Genomic DNA, 24,282 nt, shown 5'->3' on the forward strand with positions numbered 1-24,282 from the left:
CTAAAAAACAACATTATGAAAAAGTGGCTTTGAGACTTTTTTTTAATAATTTGCAGGGATTTTTTACTTAACCAGAAACTACATGTGTTAAAAAATAAGTAAAACATTTTAAAATAAAAATCTACAAAATTATCCTTAGAAGACTTAAAGAACTTATTTCTGATATATACACATAGACATCTCTAACAAATTTAGATAGATATATATATTAACAAAACCCCAAATCAATTTTAAAAAACTAAAAAGTTATTTTTATTTTACAAACAATTTGATAGCTCTCATAACTGACATATGATGATAGAATCAAAAATCATAGATTTTGTAAAAATATACACATATATTTTTAATCTATAAAAACGCTGACATATGAACTTGAAAATAAAGGTTATCCAAAATGATACCAACTGTTCTGATGTTAAAGAAACTTAAAAACACTTTTTCTATTCATAAAATAGAAGTGGAATAAGAAATATCTAATTGTGTTGCTACAAAATGTGTTTTGGAAAAAATTAATAAACTATTTGTAGTAATTCTTAGTATTCCTTTTGCTGTCACCTGAAACAATCATTTTCTTTAGCAAAAGAAAAATAACTAAACTAATAAGCTACCTATTAGTCATCACCTATTAAAATCAAACATAATTCCACAACAATGACAGGAGTGGTAAAGTTCTTAATCACACGTGGTAAAGTTCTTACTCTGAGGCCATTAAGCTTACTTACCATTGGGACAATTTTATTAGTACACACATGTATTGGGTTTCTTTTAATCTTGCTTTCTCATAGTTTGTGTCACTAGTCTATAGCAGATATTAATGAGATAGCTCTAGCCATAGATGAAGCAAGAGGGTAACTGTGTTCTGGTAGATACTTTTATCTGTCTTTTTATACAAACTTCTTAATTCTACAAGAGGTGCCAACTCACCCGTCAATCAGATTGAACTTCTGAACAAAGAAAAGAAAGTACTCTAAGGAAGGGTTGAGGTGGACTTCCGCTTGCTGTTGCATCATAGAATCAAAGAGCTGCAATAAATATGTGTAGACATCCCGAACAGACACTTTAGAATAGTTTTTGAAACAGGGAAAGATTTGGGGCAATGGAACACCAAACTTAGAAGGAAAATGAGTGTCATCATGAAGCTAATCCAGAAGCACAGTCATCTGATAGTCCATGCATTTTGGAGCAGAATATTTGATTGGCTATTTAATATTAATAGTATCTACCAAATGATTTTTATATTTAGGATGTGCAGACATTGCTAGACAGCTTGCTTCAGGACAGAATTCTTTAATACCCTGGTTGAAGACATTCACAGTGTTGCATGTGATCTACTCATTGAAGCCCTTTCCCTCTGGCAACAGAACAGCTTGTCTCAGATGCCCACATCCTAGTGTTGTCTCTGCGTTGTTTAAGAGTTCAAAAGTGATGAAACACTTCAGGGATATTCTTGGCTTGAATGTTTGAAAAGAGTGGCTGTGGAGGAGGAAGCTCACCTTCTCTCCTCAGGAGGGATGGCGTGCAGACTGTCCTCAGAGTGCAATGAAAGACCACGTAGCCACGACTCTGAGCTGGGGTCCAACTGGAGCAGGCTATAACAGCCTGCCTTCCCACCTCACCAATTCAAATGTGGAGCTAGCTGCATTTCGTGAGCTGAACTCCACTTTTGAAGTGAAATATCTCATACACAAGAAATATATGTGATGTCAAGAAAATAGGGCAAATGTCTACATAATTTCTAAATTGTCCTCTCTTTCTCCCTCTTTCTCTCTCAGAAAAGGATGCAGACTACATTTATTTTTTTTAATTAATTTTTAAAATTTTCATCATAGTTTTACAATTCCATCCTTAGGCATATATTAGAAAATGGAAGGGGTGACATTTAATAATATCTTTTGGAAATTCTTCTTTATAAATTTGTAAAGATGGAGTTCATGTGCTGTCATCTTTGTGTTTTTTTTATTTAATTAATATACTCTATTTACTCTTTAATTAATTAATTAATATTGAATATATTCTTTCCATTAATATATGCAAATTTAATTTTAATTTTATTTAGTTATTGTTCTATTACAAATAATGTTGCCTTGCAAATTATTTTAGAGATATTGTGGTACATGGACAAAATTAAATCCAAGACGAATTGTTTTCCTAAGAAATTGTGTCCATTTCTATCAGAACCACTAATGCGTAAGATATCTGCAGGTTCAATATCAATGCTGCCACTTTAAATTATAAAATGCTTTCATTTTTATACTCCAGCATGTGTCTGGGGTAATTCTTGATCAATTCTATATTTCACTAGTTCTCTTTTTAGACACTTTTCTTCTATAAACATTTTAATTAAATTATAACATGCATAAAGGAAAATGCACAAATCATGAGTGCAGCTTGATGGAATTTAACAAATACTAAGATGTAAACAACACAGCATTTTGACGACTAGAACATCATTAGCATTTCAAAAGTCCCTTTCATTCCCTTTTTCTATTCCCACCTTTCCATACCTACTAAAGCAACCACATTTGGCTTAGTTGAGATTTGCCCTCATTTTATAGTTATGATGGAATGAACACATTATTTTTATGTTGTTCCCTTTATTCCACAATGTAAGAAAAACTATATTTTCTGGTGTACACTGTGTTCATTCTTGTTGGGTTTGTTAAATAAAGTTACAGGTTCACAGGATATAGCTATGTTTAATATTAGTTGATGCTAACAAGGAGTTTTCCAAAATTTTATACCCTTAGAAGTGTATATTACCTATTAATAGATTAAGAGGGTGATCTCCTTTAGGTAATCTGCTAAGAAAATTTAAAATTATTATTATAAATGGGTATTGTATTTCACTAAATATATTATGTGCATTCATTGAAATAAGTTTTTTCATTGATATGGTGAACCACATTGACTTTTCCCAAAATTATTCACTCAGAAGAAAAAAAAAAAATCAATCCAGAAAGACTAGTACAAAGAACAACAATATACCTTCACTCATTCATTAAAAGTGAACATTTTCCCACATTTGCTCTGTCTCTGTCTCGTCTCTCTCTGTGCTAATATAATCCTTTTTTTGATGAAACTCTCATTGAGCACTGCATTTGTTTCCATGCCCTCACATTATCATGTCATTGACATTTTAAAAGAGTAAAGTCCACTCTTCTAAATAAATAATGATTTTTTTAAAATGAAAAGCTAGCATGCTAGCATACCATACTAGAAATAAAGGTACCATAAGTGTGATGAATTATCCTGAGTAGGTACAGTAGTCCTCCCTTCACCTAGAGGGCACACGTTTCAAGACCTCCAGTGGATGGCCAAAACCACAGGTAGTATCAAATCCTGTATAGACTATGTTTCGTTGAATCTGTTAACCACACAGCTACTGTATTAAGGGATTAATAGGCTGGTGACATGGACAGTGTGGATTCACTAAACAAAGGGATGATTCACATCCTGAACTGGATGGACCAGTATGGCACGAGATTTAATTACACTACTTAGAACAGTGCATGATTTAAAACTTATGAATTGTTTTTTTCTGGAATATATCATTTAAAATTTTCAGACCATGGTTGGCCATGGGTCTCTGGAACCTTGGAAAGTAAAACAGAGGGTAAGGAGGACTACTTTATTGCAGAAATCAACTGCTAATAATCGTTTAGAATTAGTTTACCTATGTTCATAAAAGTCATGACCTCTAATTTTTCTTTCTTGTAACATTATATCAAGTTTTTAAAAAATTGAAACATAGTTGATTTTCATATATGTGGGGTACAGCATTGAATATCAATACCTGTGTGCAATACATGATGTTCAAAACAGGATAAATTCCATATTTGACATTGCATGATGTAATTGATTTTCATGGCCCTTTACCAATGTCTCACTTACCCCCCTCCCTCTCCCCAACTCCCAACTTTAGTAACCTCAGTTCTGTTCTGTCCTTTTGAAAGTTCAGTATATTATTGTGATTGCTATATCTTTTGTTCTTTCTTTTTATTTATTTATTTTTCTATTTATTTATTAATTTATTTTTAGATACTTGTGAAGACATGCAGTCTTTCTCTTTCTGTGCCTGGTTTGTTTCACTTAACATAATTTTATTTAATATCATCCATGTTGCTGTAAATGGCAGAATTTCATTCTTTTTTATGGCCGAGTAGTATTTCATTGTGTATATATACCACATTTTCCTTGTCTAGTCATCCAACGATGAATATTTAGGTTAGTTCCTACTCTTAGGTATTGTAAATAGAGCTACAATGAATGTGGGAGTACAGATATCCCTTTGACATGATGATTTCCATTCCTTTGGGTATATACCCAGCAGTGGAATTGCGGGATCATATGGCAGTTCTATCTGTAAATATTTGATGAAACTCAACACCATTTTCCATGATGTACTAATTTACAGTCCCACTAACAGTGTAGAAGGGTTCCTCTTTCTCCACATCCTTGTTAGCATTTGCTATTCTTTGTCTTTTTAATAATAGCCAGTCTAACTGGGGTGACATGATATCTCAATGTGGTTTTGATTTGCATTTCCCTAATGATTAGAGATGTTGAGCATTTTTTCTTGTACCTGTTGGCCATTTGTACGTCTTCCTTTGAGAAATGTCTATTCAGCTCCTTTGCCCATTTTTTAATAGGATTATTAGTTTGTTTACTGTTATTGTTTGAGTTCCTTGTATATTTGATAATAATCTTTTCTTATATGCATAGTTTGCAAATATTTTCTCCACTCTACAGGTTGTTTTTTCACTCTGTTGATTGTTTCTTTTGCTGTGCAGAAGCTTTTTAGTTTGATATAACTCCATTTATTTTTTCTTTTGTTGCTTATGCTTTTGGGGTCATATTCATTAAATCTTTTCCCAGTCTTACTTTCTCAAGTGTTTCCCATATGTTTTCGTTTAGGAGTTTTATAGTTTCAGGTCTTACATATAAGTTTTTAATCCATTTTGAGTTGATTTTGTTATATGGTGAGAGATAAGGGTCTAATTTTATTCTTCTACATCTGGATGTCCAGTTATCCCAGCACAATTTATCAAAGAGGCAGTCTTTTCCCCAATGTATGTTCTTGGTGCCTCTGCTTAAGATCATTTTGCTATAAATATGTGGGTTGATTTCCAGGTTCTCCCCTCTGTTGCACTGGTCAATTTGTCTGCTTTTATGGCATTACCAAGCTATTTTTGTTAGCATATCTTTGTAGAATACTTTGAAGTCTGGTAGTGTTAAACATCCAGCTTTCTTTCTTTCTTTCTTTCTTTCTTTATTTACTTACTTATTTATTTATTTATTGCTCAGGATTGCTTTGGCTACTTGTGGTCTTTTGTTCCATATGAATGTCAGGAGTGTTATTTCTATTTCTGACAAGAATTTTATTGGTATTTTTATGGAGACTGCATTCAATCTATAGATTGGTCTTGGTAGTATGGACATATTCCCAAAGTTAATTCTTACAATTCAAGAGCATGGAATGCATTTCCATCTTTTTGTGTCTTCTTTAAATTTCTTTGAACACTTTTTTTTTGTTCTTGTTGTAGAGATATTTCACCTCCTTGGTTAAATTGATTCCTAGGTATTTTTTTGTTTTGGTCACTATTTTAAATGGGCTTGCTTTCTTGATTTCTTCTTTCTGCTAGCTCATTGTTGGAGTATAAAAACACTACCGATTTTTGCATGTTTACTTTGTATTCTACAACTTTACTGAAATCATTTATCAACTCTATGGGGTTTTTTGTAGAGTTTTTTTTTTTTTTTTTAAAGATGACCGGTAAGGGGATTTTAACCCTTGACTTGCTGTTGTCAGCACCACGCTCAGCCAGTGAGCGAACCGGCCATCCCTATATGGGATCCGAACCCAGGGCCTTGGTGTTATCAGCACCGCACTCTCCCAAGTGAGCCACGGGCCAGCCGCTTTTGTAGAGTTTTTAAGCTTTTCTATACATACAATCTTGTCATCTGAAAACAGGGACAATTTGACTTGGCCTTTTTAAATTTGGATGCACTTTATTTCTTTCTCTTGCCTTATTACTTTGGCTACTACCATGTTCAATAGGAGTAATTAGAGTGGCATCCTTGCTTGTTCCCATTTTTGAGGGAAAAGCTTTCCACTTTTCCCCATTATTGATGATATTGGCAATGCATTTGTCATGTATGACTTGTATTGGGATGAGATATTTTCCTTCTATACCTAATTTCCTGAAAGTCTTGATTGTGAAATGGTACTGAATTTTGTCAAATGCTTTTTCTGAATCTATTGAGATAATCATAAGGTTTTTATTCTTGATTTTGTTAATGTGGTATATCACATTTAATGACTTGTGTATATTGAACAATCTTTGCATCTCTGGGATGAATCCCAATTGATCATGGTGTATAGTTATTTTAAAGTATGGCTATGTTCTATTTGCTCATATTTTTTTGAGGATTTTTGCATCTATATTCACCAGAGATATTGGCCTATAGTTTTCTTTTTTTGTTGTATCTTTTTCTGGTTTTCTTATCAGGGTGATTCTGGCCTCATAGAATGAGTTTGGCATCTGCTTCAAATTTTTGGAATAATTTGAAGAGAATTTATATTAATTCTTCTTTAAAATTTTGGTACAATTCAGCAGTAAAGACTTTCAGTCCTGGGCTTTTCTTTGTTGGGAGGCTACTGATTACTGCTTCAATCTCATTGCTTGTTACAGGTCTGTTCAGGTTTTTTAAGTTTTCTTGGTTCAGTCTTGATTGTTTGTATGTGTCCAGAAATTTGTATATTTTCTCCAGGTTTTCAAACATGTTAGCATATAGTCATTTACAATAGTCTAATGTTTCTCTGTATCTATGCAGTATCACTTGTAATGTCTCATTTTGTTGTCATTAATTTTTGTTCTTTGACCCTTCTATCTTTGTTTTTTAGTTAGTTAGCCTAACTAATGCTTTGTCTATTTTGTTTGTCTTCTCAAATAACAACATTTTCTTTTTTGATTTTTTTTTAAATAAATTTTTGGGATTCTATATCATTTAGTTCTGCTCTGATCTTAATTATTTCTTCCCATCTACTAATTTGGGGATTGGATATTGCTTGTTTTTCTCGTTCTTTGAGGTGTAGCATTAGGCTATTTGTAAATTTCTATTATTTTGGTGTTAGTGTTTATTGCAATAAACTTCTCTCCCAGTACTGCTATGCAGTATCCCACAGGTTTTGTCATGATTTGTCTTTATTTACATTAGTTTCTAGAACTTTTTTGATTTCCTGTTTAATTTATTCTTGGACCCATATGTCATTCAGGAGCATGTTGCTTACTTTCCATGTGTTTGTATAGTTACCAGAATTTTGCTTGTTATTGATTTCTAATTTTAATCCATTGTGGTCTGAAATGATACTTTAACTAATTTCATTATTTTTTTAAAAATTTGTTGAGACTTGATTTTGGACCTAACATGTGCTCAATCCCAGATAATGTTCTATTTATTCAAAAGAAAAATGTATATTCTGTTTTTGTTTGGTGAAATATTCTGTGTATATCTGCCAAGTCCAATTTGTCTAAAGTTTGTAAATTCTAAAATTCTAAAGTGTTTAAATTTGTTTCAAGTGTTTAAATTCTGTGTTTCTCTATTGATTTTTTTATCTAGATGATAGGTCTGATGTTGAGAGAGGGGTATTCTGGCCCCCTACTATTATTGTATTTGATTCCACCACTTTCTGTATATAAATAGTGTTTGTTTCATGTATCTGGGTGCTCCAATGTTGGGTGCATATCTATGTATGTTTATTATGTCTTCTTGCTAGATAGATCCCTTTTTCATTATATAATGTGGTTCTTGGTCTCTTTTTATGGTTTTTTGGTTTAAAGTCTATTTAATCTGATATAAGAATAGCTATTCATTCTATTCATGAATCCATCCCTTCACCATTAGTCTGTGTGTCTTTACAGGTGAGGTGAGTCTCTTTAAGACAGTGTGTAGTTGGGTCTAGCTTTCCAATCCAGTCAGTCATCCTGTGGTTTTTTAGTGTGGAATTTAATCAAGTTCCATTTAGCATTATTATTGAAAGGTATTGACTTACTCCTGACATTTTACAAATTTTGTTTGGATGTTTTCAACATCTTGTATTCCTTTCTTTCACTTTTATTGTTTTTTTTTTTTTTTTTTTTTTTTTTTTTTTTCCGTGACCGGCACTCAGCCAGTGAGTGCACCGGTCAGTCCTATATAGGATCCGAACCCGCGGCGGGAGCGTCGCTGTGCTGCCAGCGCAGCACTCTACCAAGTGCGCCACGGGCTCGGCCCCACTTTTATTGTTTGCATTTGTTGTTTGTTGGTCTTTTGAGGTGATTAGATTAAGTTTCTTTCTCTCTCTTGTTTGCATTTTTATTCTGCTAGTGGGTTTTGTTCCCTCTTGTGTATTCTATGATAGTGATTATGTTTTATGGATTCCAGGTGCAGGACTCTCTTGAGGATAGCATGTAGGGCAGGTTGTGTAGAAGTGTACTCCCACAGTTTTTGTTTGTCTGGGAAATGTACTATTTCTTTGTCATTTCTAAAGTATAGTCTTACTGGGTATAGTATTCTTGGCTGACATTTTTTTTTTCTTTCAGTATATTGAATATGTCATCCCATTCCCTTCTAGCCTTCAGGGTTTCTGCTGAGAACTCTGCTGTTAGTCTAATGGAGGCTCCCTTATAGGTAACTTCTCAGTTTTCTCTTTTTGTTTTTAAGATTATCTCCTTGTCTTTGAACATTGCCAGTCTGACTATAATGTGTTTATAATTTTTTTGGATTGAATCTGTTTAGGGACCTTTGAGCTTCCTGGATGTGATGTGAAGGTCCATATCTCTCCCTATACCTTGGAAGTTTTCTGATATTATTTCATTGAATATGTTTTGAGTGCTTTTTCCTTTCTTCTCTCCTTCTGGTACACCCATGATTCAGATGTTTGTGTGCTTCAGGCTGTCTGCTAATTCTCTTAGATTTTCTTCATTATTTTATTATTTTTTCTTTTTTTTTTAACTTTTTTTTTGTTCAGCTGGGTTATTTCAAAAAGACCATCCTCAAGATCATTAATTCTTTCTTCTGTTTGCTCCAGCCTGCCGCTTAAGCTCTAAGTTGTGTTTTCTTATTATTTTGAATGAATCCTTCAGCTCCAGGAGTTCTGTTACCTTCTTTTTTGAGGTATTAACGTCTTTTTACATATCCTTGTTACTTTTTCTCATTACATTATGTCATCTAACCAAATGTTCCTATCAGGTTTTGATTTCAGAATAATGCTGGCTCCATAACTCCAAAAGGAGTTATAAAATGTTCCTACTTTTCTATAAGAAGGTTAAATATGTGAAATTTCTTCTTTAAACATTTGAAATAAAAAAAAATGAAAATACTGTTACTGGGAGTTTCTTTGTGAATTTTCAAATGTATAAAGTCATTTTCATAATAAATTTATGAAGCATTATTCATATGTGTATTTTCATGAATCTTTCTTCCTTTGTTTATTTTTTCTAGAAATTTATTCATTTCAACTAAATTTTTTAAATTGCTTATTGTAAAGTTGTTACTTATATCCTCTCATTTCTTCTTTAATGTCTTCAAAATCCTTAAGGATTTCTCCTTTACCACATATAAACCATTTATGTCTTTTTTCAGTTAACAATCTAAGGAGATTATCAACTTTATTAGTCTTTTTGAAAAACAAATTGAATTTCATTTTCATCAATATTGAATTATTTTATAATTTGTTAATTTTAATCTCTATTACTTTATTATTTGGGTTTAATGTGTGTTTTCTAGATTTTTAAGATAGATGGTTAGTTTGGTTTTCATCACTTCACATTGTAATAAATGTAACTAAAGCTATAAACCTGTCCAGCAATATGACTGAAAACAGTGGACTAATGACTTAGAAAAATGTTTTATGTCAGAGGATGGATGCTAACTCTGTGTGTTATATTAGTTTTCCTTCAAATGTAAACATTATTATAAATTATAGTTTTTGTTATTGAGATTGATATAATAAAATTAATAATGTTCAATGTTATGTAACTCATAAACAATGGCATTATCAACTGTAATACTCTTTCTTAGATATAAATTATGTTTGAGTTAATGGCACTCTCTATTCATTTTTGGCTATATTCCAATGGTAGATCAATTTACACATGACAGCTCTGTATAATGGTTTTATAACATCTAAGTTGTTAAACCCAAGAAAAACTCCAGTGCTCTCTTATTTAGTCATACCACTTGGAGAGTATTGATGGCATTCTATATAGACAATGTTACATAAAAACATATATCTATTAACTTTAGATATTGTTATCAAAGTTAATGTTTAGCAATTGCATTCCTATGGAAATTATATTTTAAAAAGAGATAAAATGCACACTAAAAATTTGGACAAAAATTTTCTTTTCTCACAAGTTCACTTTGAAAAAAGAGCATAACCTGTGAAACAATTCAAGTCTTCAAATTTAGGGCAATATTCTTTATTATTCTAAGTTCATCACAGATTTTAAACCTGTGGAAGTTTTCTATTAAGAATCAAGATAGGCATAATAGTAAATCATCATTATTGTCTCACAAGTTGATTACAAACTAATTGTGTCTAAACCATCAACATTTTCCATAGAAATCTATAAAAGTTATATTTATCATATTAAAAAATAAGTTTTCTATTATGTAAAAGTAACATCCAACATAACAAAAGAGTAGAATTTTGAATTATAAATAATAATCATTTTTTAACTCGAGATATTATTTTTATCTTGGGAAAGTATGTTAAATGAAATAACAAGTAACAAGTTGTTTATTCTCTTACTAAGTATCTGGGGGAGACATTAAAGAAAAAATAATGCCCCAAAGGAAAGTGGAAAACACAAAGAACCAATTGAATCATAATTAGCTGCATTATTATAATTTGCCTTATACATTATAATATTTGGTTATATCTCATTTTTCACAGGAATCAGTACACTGTCAGGTCTTCAGAAAGCACATCATATGCATCTCATACTTGATCTTATTCTGTCAAAGTGCATGACATTTGCTTTCTATATAGTGTCTTGTAAACTGTCAAATGTTCTCATTAATTTATATATTTTGAAGTGCAGAAATAGAAATTAAAACATGATGTAGTTAAGAAAAAATAATCTGCAGCTAGCCTGTTAGCTCACATGGTTAGAGCATGGTGCTGATAACACCAAGGTTTGGGGTTTGATCCATGTACCACCCAGCAAAAACAAAAAAAAAAAAAAAGAAAAGAAAAAAATAATCTGCATGAATTAGTTCTACATTATCAGATCTTTTCTTGTTGGCACAAATATTGCAAAAAAAAAAAATACTTTCTAAAGCCTAAATTACAGAATATTTTCCACAATGCCTTGTAAATATTTTTAAATATCATCCTACATGCAGTCTAACAAAATGTGCAGTAATTATTTATTAGTCAGGGTTCTCCAGATAAACAGCAAGAGAAAAAAGGGAGGGAGAGATAGATTTATTTTAAAGAATTGGCTCACACAATTGTGGTGATGGAATGTCTAAAATCTGCATGGCATAAAGAAGGAAATAGACACTAATACCATAATAGCAGGGGACCTGAACACTCCACTGTCAATATTAGACAGATCATCTAGGCAAAGAATCAGTAGAGAAACACAAGATCTAAAAAGACTCTAGACCAATTGGAATTGGCAGATATCTACAGAACATTCCACCCAACAACCTCAGAATATTCATTCTTCTCATCAGCACATGGATCATTCTCCAGGATAGATCACATATTAGGTCACAAATCAAGTCTCAATAAATTCAAAAAAATTGGAATTATCCCATGTATCTTCTCAGACCACAATGGATTAAAACTAGAAATTAATAACAAACAAAACTCTGGAAACTATACAAACACATGGAAATTAAACAGCATTCTACTTAATGACATATGGGTCCAAGAAGAAATCAAGCAGGAAATCAAAAAGTTTATTGAAACTAATGAAAACAATGATACATCATACCAAAACCTGTGGGATACTGCAAAAGCAGTATTGAGGGGAAAATTTATTGCATTAAATGCTCACTTCAGAAGAGTGGAAAGATGGCAAGTGAACAACCTAACACTTCACCTTAAAGAACTAGAAAAACAAGAACAATCCAATCCTAAAGTTAGCAGACGGAAAGAAATCATTAAGATCAGAGCAGAACTGAATGAAATTGAAAACCAAAAAACAATTCAAAAGATCAACGAATCAAAAAGTTGGTTTTTTGAAAAGATAAATAAAATTGACAAACCATTAGCATGGCTAACAAAAAAAAGAAGAGAGAAGACTCAAATAACAAAAATTAGAAATGAAAAAGGCGATATTACAACTGATTCATCTGAAATACAAGGAATCATTCGAGACTACTATAAACAACTATACGCCAACAAATTTGAAAATCTGGAGGAAATGGATAAATTTCTGGACACACACAAGCTCCCAAAACTGAACCGTGAAGACGTAGAAAATTTGAACAGACCAATAACAATAAAGGAGATTGAAGCTGTTATCAGAAGGCTCCCAACAAAGAAAAGCCCAGGACCAGATGGATTCACAGCAGAATTTTACCAAACATTCACACAGGAATTGACACCGATTCTTTACAAACTATTCCAAAAGATTGAAACGGACGCAAATCTCCCAAACTCATTCTATGAAGCAAACATCATCCTGATACCAAAACCAGGTAAAGATATAACCAAAAAAGAAAACTACAGGCCGATATCCTTGATGAATATAGATGCAAAAATCCTCACTAAAATACTAGCAAACAGAATACAGCAACACATAAGAAAAATTATTCATCACGATCAAGTGGGATTCATCCCAGGGATGCAAGGTTGGTTCAACATACGCAAATCAATAAATGTGATACACCATATTAATAAACTCAAACACAAGGACCATATGATCATCTCTATAGATGCTGAAAAAGCATTTGATAAAGTTCAGCACTCATTCATGACAAAGACCCTCTATAAGTTAGGTATAGAGGGAAAGTATCTCAACATAATTAAAGCCATATATGACAAACCCACTGCCAATATCATCCTGAATGGGGAAAAGCTGAAAGCTTTTCCTTTAAGAACAGGCACTAGACAAGGATGCCCACTCTCACCACTCCTATTCAACATAGTGTTGGAAGTACTAGCCAGAGCAATCAGAGAAGAGAAGGAAATAAAGGGCATCCAGATTGGAAAAGATGAAGTCAAACTGTCCCTGTTTGCAGATGACATGATCCTATATATCGAACAGCCTAAAACCTCTACAAAAAAACTGTTGGAATTGATAAATGATTTCAGCACAGTAGCAGGATACAAAATCAACACACAAAAATCAGTAGCATTTCTTTTCTCCAATAGTGAACATACAGAAGGAGAAATCAAGAAAGCCTGCCCATTTACAATAGCCACCAAAAAAATAAAATACTTAGGAATTGAGTTAACCAAGGAGGTGAAAAATCTCTATAATGAGAACTACAAACCACTGCTGAGAGAAATTAGAGAGGATAAAAGAAGATGGAAAGATATCCCATGCTCTTGGATTGGAAGAATCAACATAGTGAAAATGTCCATACTACCCAAAGTGATATACAAATTCAATGCAATCCCCATCAAAATTCCAAAGACATTTTTCTCAGAAATGGAAAAAACTATTCAGACATTTATATGGAACAATAAAAGACCACGAATAGCCAAAGCAATGCTCAGCAAAAAAAATAAAGCTGGAGGCATAACACTACCTGACTTTAAGCTATACTACAAAGCTATAATAACCAAAACAGTATGGTACTGGCATAAAAACAGACACACTGACCAATGGAATAGAATAGAGAATCCAGAAATCAACCCACACACTTACTGCCATCTGATCTTTGACAAAGGCACCAAGCCTATTCACTGGGGAAGGGACTGCCTCTTCAGCAAGTGGTGCTGGGATAACTGGATATCGATATGCAGGAGAATGAAACTAGATCCATACCTCTCACCGTATACTAAAATCAACTCAAAATGGATTAAGGATTTAAATATACACCCTGGGACAATAAAACTTCTTAAAGAAAACATAGGGGAAACACTTCAGGAAATAGGACTGGGCACAGACTTCATGAATACGACCCCAAAAGCACGGGCAACCAAAGGAAAAATAAACAAATGGGATTATATCAAGCTAAAAAGCTTCTGCACAGCAAAAGAAACAATTAAAAGAGTTAAAAGACAACCAACAGAGTGGGAGAAAATATTTGCAAAATATACATCTGACAAAGGATTAATATCCAGAATATATAAGGAACTCAAACAACTTTACAAGAAGAAAACAAGCAACCCAATTAAAAAATGGGCAAAAGAGCTAAGTAGGCATTTCTCTAAGGAAGATATCCAAATGGCCAACAGACATATGAAAAAATGCTCAACATCACTCAGCATCCGGGAAATGCAAATCAAAACCACATTGAGATACCATCTAACCCCAGTTAGGATGGCTAAAATCCAAAAGACTATGAACGATAAATGCTGGCGAGGCTGCGGAGAAAAAGGAACTCTCATACATTGTTGGTGGGACTGCAAAATGGTGCAGCCTCTATGGAAAATGGTATGGAGGTTACTTAAACAATTGCAAATAGATCTATCATACGACCCAGCCATCCCACTGTTGGGAATATACCCAGAGGAATGGAAATCATCAAGTCGAAGGTATACCTGTTCCCCAATGTTCATCGCAGCACTCTTTACAATAGCCAAGAGTTGGAACCAGCCCAAATGCCCATCATCAGATGAGTGGATACGGAAAATGTGGTACATCTACACAATGGAATACTACTCAGCTATAAAAACGAATGAAATACTGCCATTTGCAACAACATGGATGGACCTTGAGAGAATTATATTAAGTGAAACAAGTCAGGCACAGAAAGAGAAATACCACATGTTCTCACTTATTGGAGGGAGCTAAAAATTAATATATAAATTCACACACACACATACACACACACACACACAAACCGGGGGGGGGGGGGGGGAAGAAGATATAACAACCACAATTATTTGAAGTTGATACAACAAACAAACAGAAAGGACATTGTTGGGGGGGAGGGGGTAGGGAGAAGGGAGGGAGGTTTTGGTGATGGGGAGCATTAATCAGCTACAATGTATATCGACAAAATAAAATTTAAAAAAATAAATAAATAAATAAATAAAATAAAATAAAATAAAATAAAATAAAAAATAAAAATTAAAATTAAAAAAAAAATAAAATCTGCATGGCAGGCTGGCAGGCTGGAGATCCAGGGAAGAATTGATTTTAAGTCTGGTGTCAGTCTAGAGGTAGACGATCTTCTTCCTTGGGAAACCACAATCTTTTCTCTTAAGGCCTTCATCTTATTGGATGTGGTCTACTCATATTACAGATGGTAATCTGCTTACTCAAAGTCTACTAATTTAAATATTAATCACTTCTAAAAAAATACTCTCATGGCAATATCTAGTATGGTGTTTGACCAAAAGCTAAGTATCATGTCTTACCCAAGTTGACACATAACATAAATATCATGACATGTAATAAGTACAACCCTACAATGTAAAAATTTGAAAATGTTTCTCAGCAACCAGCATAAAGCACCAAGACTGATACACACCACCTAACTATGGTTACATATATAATTTTTAGTATAAAATATTTTATCTAGGCTATTAGGTTACTTCTCCTATTATGCTTTCTGTTACCTTTAATACCTTATCATCCTCAAAATTGTAATTAAACTGGCAAAGATATCATGCTCAGAGACATTATTTTTTTACTCTTTTCTCATTACCATACTGTCATTTTCTAATCAAAACCTGCTGGATCTATGTTTAAAAATGTGTAAAATTAACCATTGTACAGAACCATTGGTCATTATTAGTATTGTAAAACTTTATTTTCCACATCTCTTTATTTTGCCTGTGAAGTACACTCATAAGTCTTTAATAAGCAATATCCTCTCTTATATTCAGAGTACAAACTGGCTTCTCTTCATGCTTTAAAAGCTGTGAGTATCTTCTGTTACCTAAATGTTATACCTGACACTTCTTTTTATAGACCCTTCATAATATGACCCAACTTTAAATATTCTTCTTTCTTACCTATTCTGTAATCTAATTCTTGGTTCTGTAGTCCCTTTCTCTTGTTATTTCTTGCCAACTACATCATATCAAGCATATATAGAAATGTGCTCTTCTATTCCTGTCTTTAAACAAGGGCATTCAAGAAAAGCTAGCTTTTTGCTTATTCAACCACATTAGACAATGCTGTTTTTATTCATCAATGAAATTAGTCATCGATAGTCAGTTCATAATCATAATCTGAGGATTACGAATAAAATTGCACACAATCAGAAAATAAAGCAATGATTTTCTGAATGACACTTACTGAATGAAAGTGGAACAAAAAGAAAGGGAAGCAATTAAAGAATCTAAAGACCTCAGAAGAATACCAGGGAGACATCCTGAAGTTTAAACTGAATTTCAAAGTTCAGTAAAAGGTTGGGTAGTAGAAGTAAAAGGAGAAGGAAGGGATTTCATACATAATTTCTCCAGGTTCTGAAAATATTTTTAGTCTACATCTGGTTAGTGACAGTATGTGAATTCTAACTCATCACTCTTTGACTGAAGCCATTCTTTCCATTATTTTTCCTTTCTGTCCATTCTTTTTATGGCTCTTTAGCATTTTATTATCTTTTATCAGGTGACTATAATTATTGTTTTTAATTCCTCCCTAAACCCAAACCAGATACAGTTAATTTCTCATCCCTACTGTCTTAGTCCATTTGTGTTGAAATAACAAAATGCCTTAGACTAGATAATTCATAGGGAACAGAAATTTTTCTTTCACAATTCTGAAGGTTGAGAAGTCCAAGATCAAGGTGCCAGCATGCTCATTGTCTGGTGTGGGTCTGTTTTCTGCTTCCAAGATGGCACCTTGGATATTGTACACTCACATGGCAGAAGGTAGTAGGTCAAAAAAGGACACGCTCATTCCATAAAGCCCTTTTTTAAGAGTGTCTAATCCCATTCATGAAAGGAGTCCTCATCACTTAATTGCTTTTTAAAAACTTTGCCTCTAATACCATTACGCTGGCAACACCTCAGTTTTGGAAGGTGCACATTCAAACCAAAGCACCTACCTTTCAGTCAAGTTCCTCCACCTTCTTTTCCACATTTCTATTGTATATCTGCTCTGCATACTCAAGGATTCTAAAGTGGAGCCAGTTAATTTATTTTATAATTCCATGCCATCACATCAACACATTGAATCTTGGACAATGTTTTTAAAACATATACTTTTTTAGAGATGCATGTACGTTAGCACTAAATATGAGTTTGTTAACAGCTTGTTCACATCATTAGAATATAATGTTCTCACAAAGTGTCAGGCATTTAGTAGGCATTCATTTCATATGTGCTAAAAATAATAACTGATTCAGAGAATGCAGAAATGTTACTAAATAATGTATGATAAATAATATGATAGAGACTAAAAAATATTTTAGTTAGCATGTTCCTCAGGTATTCATACTGTCTTAGGTCTTAGGGAAATCACTACATTCTTGACTTACAATGGGATTTTGTCCCAATAAATCTAGTGTAAGCTGAAATCATTTTACAGGTCAAAAACAAATTTAATATACCTAATCCATCAAACATCATAGCTTAGCCTAGCCTACCTTAAATATGCTCAGAACACTAACATTACCTACAGTTGACCAAAATCATCTAATGCAAAGATTATTTTATAATAAGGTGTTTACTGTTTCATATAATTTATTAAATACTGTAATGAAAGTGAGAAACAGAATGGTTGTATGGGTACTCAGAGTACATTTTCTACTGAATGTGTATTAATTTCACACCATTATAAAGTCAAAAAATTGTAAGTCAAACCATTTTAAATTGGGGACATCTGTATTTCTCTCAAAGAACCATTAGGCTTTGGAATTCTGAGCTTGCTTTATAGATTTCTACAGATTTCTGGGATACATTCTGACAATAAGCCTGATAATGAAATATTAATCAAAACAAAACTTTTTTTCATATTTAAATCTCCATTTTTAAAATACAAATGTCAAATTTGAAAGTTAGGGTCATTATTATTTAAAAGAGACACTAGGCTTCTTCAATAGTGAATAAAAATATACAAAAGAATAGAGATTCTGTGTAACACTTACTCTTTGAATCAATTGTTGGTTTAAAATATCCATTACTGCATGGGTGATCATTTCTCATGAGCCTATAAATCACTCACAATCTGTCTGTTTTAGTAACACTAGTGTAGGATATTACAAGCTGTTATAAGACACTCATGTTATAAGTCTATGACAATGCCTGGCAATGGCAGAATGGAAAGATTTTCTTAATTTTCAAACTTATTTCATATATGTCTGTATAATAGTAAACAGAAGATAGCAGAAAACATGAGCAGAAAAATAATCTGTAGAAATAGATCAGGTGATGCTTTAAACCTATATACTATCAAAAACTGTCAACACTGGAGTACAATTTAAAGTACAGTTTAGAATGGAGATGACTGCATTGAATTTATGAAATTTTCAGCAATATAATTTGAATATTGTTAAGCTTTATCTTTAAAATCTTCACAATAAAATATAGCAAAAATATATTAAAACATAGATTTTTCACATTATTGCTAAGTAATAGCTTATAGCTGAAAAATTTAAGGCTGAAATAATTTTAATACATTGAAAAATTAACATGCATATGTCTTTTATCATGATATTAGCACATTAATACATCTCTAGAATTTAGTGAGCTTATAAGAGACAACTTACATAGTTAAAAATTCTCAAGACTCTTACCTGTGACTAGGGTTAGATAAATAAATTGATGCCTTTATAGATTCTACAATGGCATATTTTGTAAATTCTTTTCCTTAAGTATTGAATTGTTAGCACGCCTGCAACCAGAACATGATTTACTGAAGTTTTAATTTCTTTATGCTTAACTAGGTTTAATCTATGTAGTACAGTGCAAGGACATTATCTATACATGTTTATTATTGTCAGTTATTGTAGTCTATAACCTTTTGTAACAAAGAAAAATAGCTTTATCTGTGAGAAAGAAGAAAAAAATGATTTCTCTGTTTCAAGGTTGAAAATATGCATTTTATGAGGCAAGAAACAAGTACCTTAAAACCATTTGATGCAAGCTTCAATTTGTAAAGGGAGTAAGCATTTTATTTTATTTTTATGGTTTGTCATTTTTTATATTCAGATGATTAATCCTGATAAGACCAAGAACAGCTTTATATTTTTACTTGGTTTTTGTGTCCTCAAGGTTAGAAAAGCCAAGTCACTTTTATTTATTTATTTATTTATTTTGCTTTTGAAATAACAATTTTCAAGTGAATGAATTAATTTAGAAGCAGACACTACCCCTAATGAGAAAAATGATGTAAAAAATTAAGCTACGTGAAGAAAAGTCACTTGTCATGAAGTGAGACTGCCGCTGTAGTGCACATTCTGCTTGAAGGTTGACAGACGTAAAGCCTGCCAACGGAGCCCGGTAGGAGTCAAGCTTCAATGCAAAAAGTTTTTGTAATATTTCATGAAAAAACTTGCATCAATCCAATTGTAAAATGCTCTGCCTATATTGGCATGTACCACGTTAAGAATGAAATTTTGTTAAAGCTAAGTGACTGAACTGATTATTGACTTGTCTTCTTGTTCCTTCAAAATAATTGTCACTTTTTTTGATGGCTGTGATTGAGACTACAGAATTTGAATCATTATTACTGTCAATTACAGAATTGTAGGATAAATTGCTCTGCTCACTCTTATTCCACAATATTTCTAAGTAACTTCGGCACATTTAAACCAATTTATAAGAAATGTCTGAGGAAAACTGCAACATGTTTTTACTGAAAACGCTAGACAAAAAGATTTTTCTTCTGTTTTCGCCCTGCTTTGTTTGTTTGTTTTTATTCCGCTTTAACTTAGTGGGAAAATCTCTTGCAATCAATGTCCAGAGAATGATTTTAATTAGAGAAATTTGATCCTGAAAAATAAGACGCACCTTATTTTTCGGATACAGCACAAACAAGATGGTGAAGTGCTTTCTTGAAACAAAAGAAGCTGTGAAGTTACAAGGTGCCCAAGAGAAAGTTGCTTGAACACTTTAAATTTTAGGGAACTGCTGTTGTGAATCGTAGTAGGTCTGGGTACACTGCTTGGAAAAGAATTCTTAATGGAGATGGCGTCATGGTTAAAATGAAGGGTACTCCCTACATTTTGGCAGGATCACTTTGTCCTGTTCTCTCACAGAAATTATTGCCCCTGGTCACTCTGGATCGTTCAGATTGTAATTATTTAGGAGATGTCTGTGTCTCATTGGAACATGTCATCTTTAAAGTCAGAGATTTAGTTTGATCCATTCTTACATTTCTATCACCTAACACAGTGTACATCAGAGTTTTGGAGAACACAAAATTAAATTAAATTAAATTCTAACTCAGCCTTAAAAATAGCACATAAGGAAAGTACAATTATGAAGATAAAAAGATTAGGTTACTTAACATTCTAGTAAATAGAAGTCTAATGGCACATCCTGTCTAATTTGTACTTCAGCGGTCATGAGGGAAATTCTACCATAGTAAATTGTTGTGGCGCCTTTAAAGATAAAATCAAAATCCATAACCTAAATAACACAGTAATGTTATAGTCAGTGACTCTGGACCTTCCAGGCCATGAAAGCATAGCAAAGTCATCAATTTGGTGATCTAGCTCTAACCTGGTTTCTTCTCACTGACCACGCATCCAGGGCTTATGCTCATCTGGGTGGTCATAGCACCACATAGTGGGGTCCGCTTGGGTCCTGGGATGAAACATTCTCCATTTGGGCCCAGGACCCAGGTCGAAGGATGCCCTCCTTCCATGTCCTCTTTTCCACAGAACTGGACCTGTTCAGTCCTGGGGACCACCCAAGCATCACCTTTCTGACCCCCATGTAAATGCTGTTCTCCTTCATATGATCTTAGGATCCCATCTAAGTGCTTCTGGCCATTGCACTCTCTTTAAATAATCAATATAGTTTTAAGTTTTTAAAAAGTTTATAGGTGACATATAGTGTAAAGTATAGGCCAAAATTCATGTTCTACTTATTCAAAGCTATAAGTTTATTGATGAACAGTGCACATATTTTGATAAAACAGTGCTATGTTTTACATAAGAAACTATGCAACTCATAAAATTATAAAGATATACTTGATGTAGACATGAAGTAGAGAGAAATTCTCTACAAATTCTCAATAGCCATAAAGTTTTTTTTGTTTGTTTGTTTTGTTTTTTATAAATCCATTTCCATTATATCTATTTTCTGGAACATCGTGCATCTTCCATCTACTGCTATTTTATTTATTTATCTATCCTATTATTAAATAAACTTTTGCAATCACTTTGCTTATCCAAGCCTTTTCAGCACCACACTCTCCCAAGTGAGCCATGGGCCAGCCCACCACACAGACTTTTCGAGGTATATTGCACATAATTATTTAAACATTCAGCACTCCATCAAAAATAAAATTTAACATAGGCATAATTCCTATTTCAATGGATTACAGTTCATATTCCCAGAGATTCTAAACTGTAAATATTATCCAATTCTCAGTAATTTCTTAAGTTATTTGCCAAGGTTTTCTTCTATTTCACAGTAGAACAATGCTATTTATCTTGCTACTTATTTTAGATAATTTTTCTATTCTTCACAATCATTCCCATGAGAAAAGAGGTTATTACCTAAATCATTTTGTGTCCCTCAATTGAGAATCACATCACAAAATTTGCTATTTACATTTATTATCTTAGTCAGGCAGGCCATAATTTGTGCCAATTCTATCTAGTTTTAATAAGAAAAAAAACTATTATACAAATATTTAGAAAGAAAATATGATTTTTAGAGGTACTAATTTAGAGTTAAAATATAAATTTTATAGAAGGATTGTATTTCTGTGTAAATTATTCTTTCATATTTAATTCAGAGTTTCCTTTGATTTAGATTTTAATAGTTTGAAATAAAAGGACAAAATAGGAATCTTTCAATAATTGTTTGAAATTGTACTAGCCCCTTGGTAGGAAAAGTTGTGCCTTCATAGACCAATTCAAAATGATTTAAAAAATACAATAATTAGAAATATATATTATAAAATACTTACAGGTAGTTTGAACATATATCTCTATTGGGATGTTATAGTTGATTGACTATTTTAACTGTGAGACCAGAACACCATGGAAATAAGAGTATGATTTTTCTGAAACAGGAAAGACTGGATTTTTAGAGCATGATAATTAAATAAAAACAATGTTCAATTATGCTATATAAATGGATAGGGTTTTTAAACTGATATTTACCAAAATATATTTTTACGGAGACTCTTCATCAGATTTTGAGATACTGTCTTGAACCTCATGTGTAGACTGACCAACCAGTCCTTGATTTTGATCAGTCTGCTTCAAATTGGTTCCATGATGGGAAAGGACAGAGCAGAAAAAGATAGTTTATCAGTACATTTCAAATTTATTAGTTAGTAACACTGTGTGGAGACATATGAACCTTAGTTTGCCATTTTTCTCCTATAATCTTTCAGTGTGGAGGAGAGAGGAGGTGAATCTTAAGACAGCTTCTTCTTCAGTTTTCCCTTCCAATATATGAAAGATTAGAGTCCTAAGAGTGACAGCAGATTCTGCACTTGGACCATTCTAATAGTCCACACCACCAACAAAGAAAGAACCAAGGAAACAAAAAGAAGATAATGGGGTAAGATATGTTGTAGATTAAACTATGTTATGCATTGCACAATGTAATTATTTTTTGAGGCCCTTTACCGATTCCTCCCTTACTCTTCCTCCCCCTCCCGCTTTCCCTCCTCTGATAACCTAAGTTCTGTTCTCTCCATTTGAAAGTTCAACATATTATTATGATTACTATATCTTCTTTCTTTTTTAAAAAAATTTATTTCTTTATTTTTTTAGATCCCACTTATGAGTAAGGACATGTGGTATTTCTCTTTCTGTGCCCGGCTTATTTCACTTAACATAATTTTCTCTAAGTCCATCCATGTTGCTGTGAATGATAGAATTTTTTTTTCTTTTTTATGGCAGAGTAGTATTCTATTCTGTAAATACACCACATTTACCTTATCTAGTCATCCAACGATGAATATTTAGGTTAGTTCCAACTCTTGGGTATTATAAATAGAGCCATAATGTATTTGGGAGTGTATGTATCCCTTCAACATGATGATTTCCATTCCTTTGGGTATACACCCAATAGTAAAATTGCTGTATCATATGGCATTTCTATCTGTAGTTGTTTGAGGCACCACCATACAGTTTTCCATAATGGCTGCACCAATTTATATTCCCACCAATAGTGTAGGAATGTTCCCATTTCTCCACATCCTTGCCAATGTTTGTTATTCTCTGTCTTTTTGATAATAGACAGTCTGACTGGGGTGACATGATATCTCAATCTGGTTTTGATTTGCATTTCCCTGATGCTGAATGATGCTGTGCATTTTTTCATGTGTCTGTTGGCCATTTGTATATCTTCCTTCGAGAAATGCCTATTCATCTGCTTTGCCCAATTTTTAATAAGGTATCTTGTATCCCAACAAACACTGTTTAAATGTGTCAAATAATGTTTTATTAACACGTTAATAGTTCTTGTAATTAAACATAAAGTGCCTCATGAATTTAATAAAATTAATCAATTTTAACATTACAAGAGAATTACCTTAGTTAGTGAATACAGCAAAATCTGCTAATACTTTAGCTAAAATATATTTTATTCTTAATATATGAGTGAACACATGCAAATATTGAAACAATTGCAATAATAAGAAAATCAACACTATTACTTTTTGTTGTTATATAAAACACACTATACTAATCTCATTATATTTCTAAAGAAATATAATTTGGCAACAAATTATAGTTCTAAAGAAGTCCTATAGAATTTGTTCCATTCATTTGTAGTTATATCCCTCAGTTTGACTATTCATGAATAATGCTAGCTATTTGTGTTGTTATTATTATTAGAAATTTTCTGATTATTTAATATGCTTTGAGCAGGATATTGGTGTTCTTGGTGTAAATGCCAGGCAAAATGTCTACCCTAAAACTCAAGTGAAGTACTTTTCTCTGTTTCTTAAAATAGAATTTATTTTTATGTTACTTTTTAATTTTATTTTATCTGGTACTTCAGAGAGTAGTAAATCATAC

The 24,282-nt window shown here is 32.6% G+C and overlaps 1 pseudogene; it reads right to left on the bottom strand.

Annotated features, from left to right (window-relative positions):
* Positions 1–920: 920 nt before the first annotated feature.
* On the bottom strand, positions 921–20,939 carry LOC134381599 (MOB kinase activator 1A-like; annotated as a pseudogene).
* Between the last annotated feature and the right edge of the window lie 3,343 nt (positions 20,940–24,282).

This window comes from Cynocephalus volans, chromosome 7, assembly GCF_027409185.1.
Source record: "Cynocephalus volans isolate mCynVol1 chromosome 7, mCynVol1.pri, whole genome shotgun sequence".
In the NCBI taxonomy this organism is placed as follows: Eukaryota; Metazoa; Chordata; class Mammalia; order Dermoptera; family Cynocephalidae; genus Cynocephalus; species Cynocephalus volans.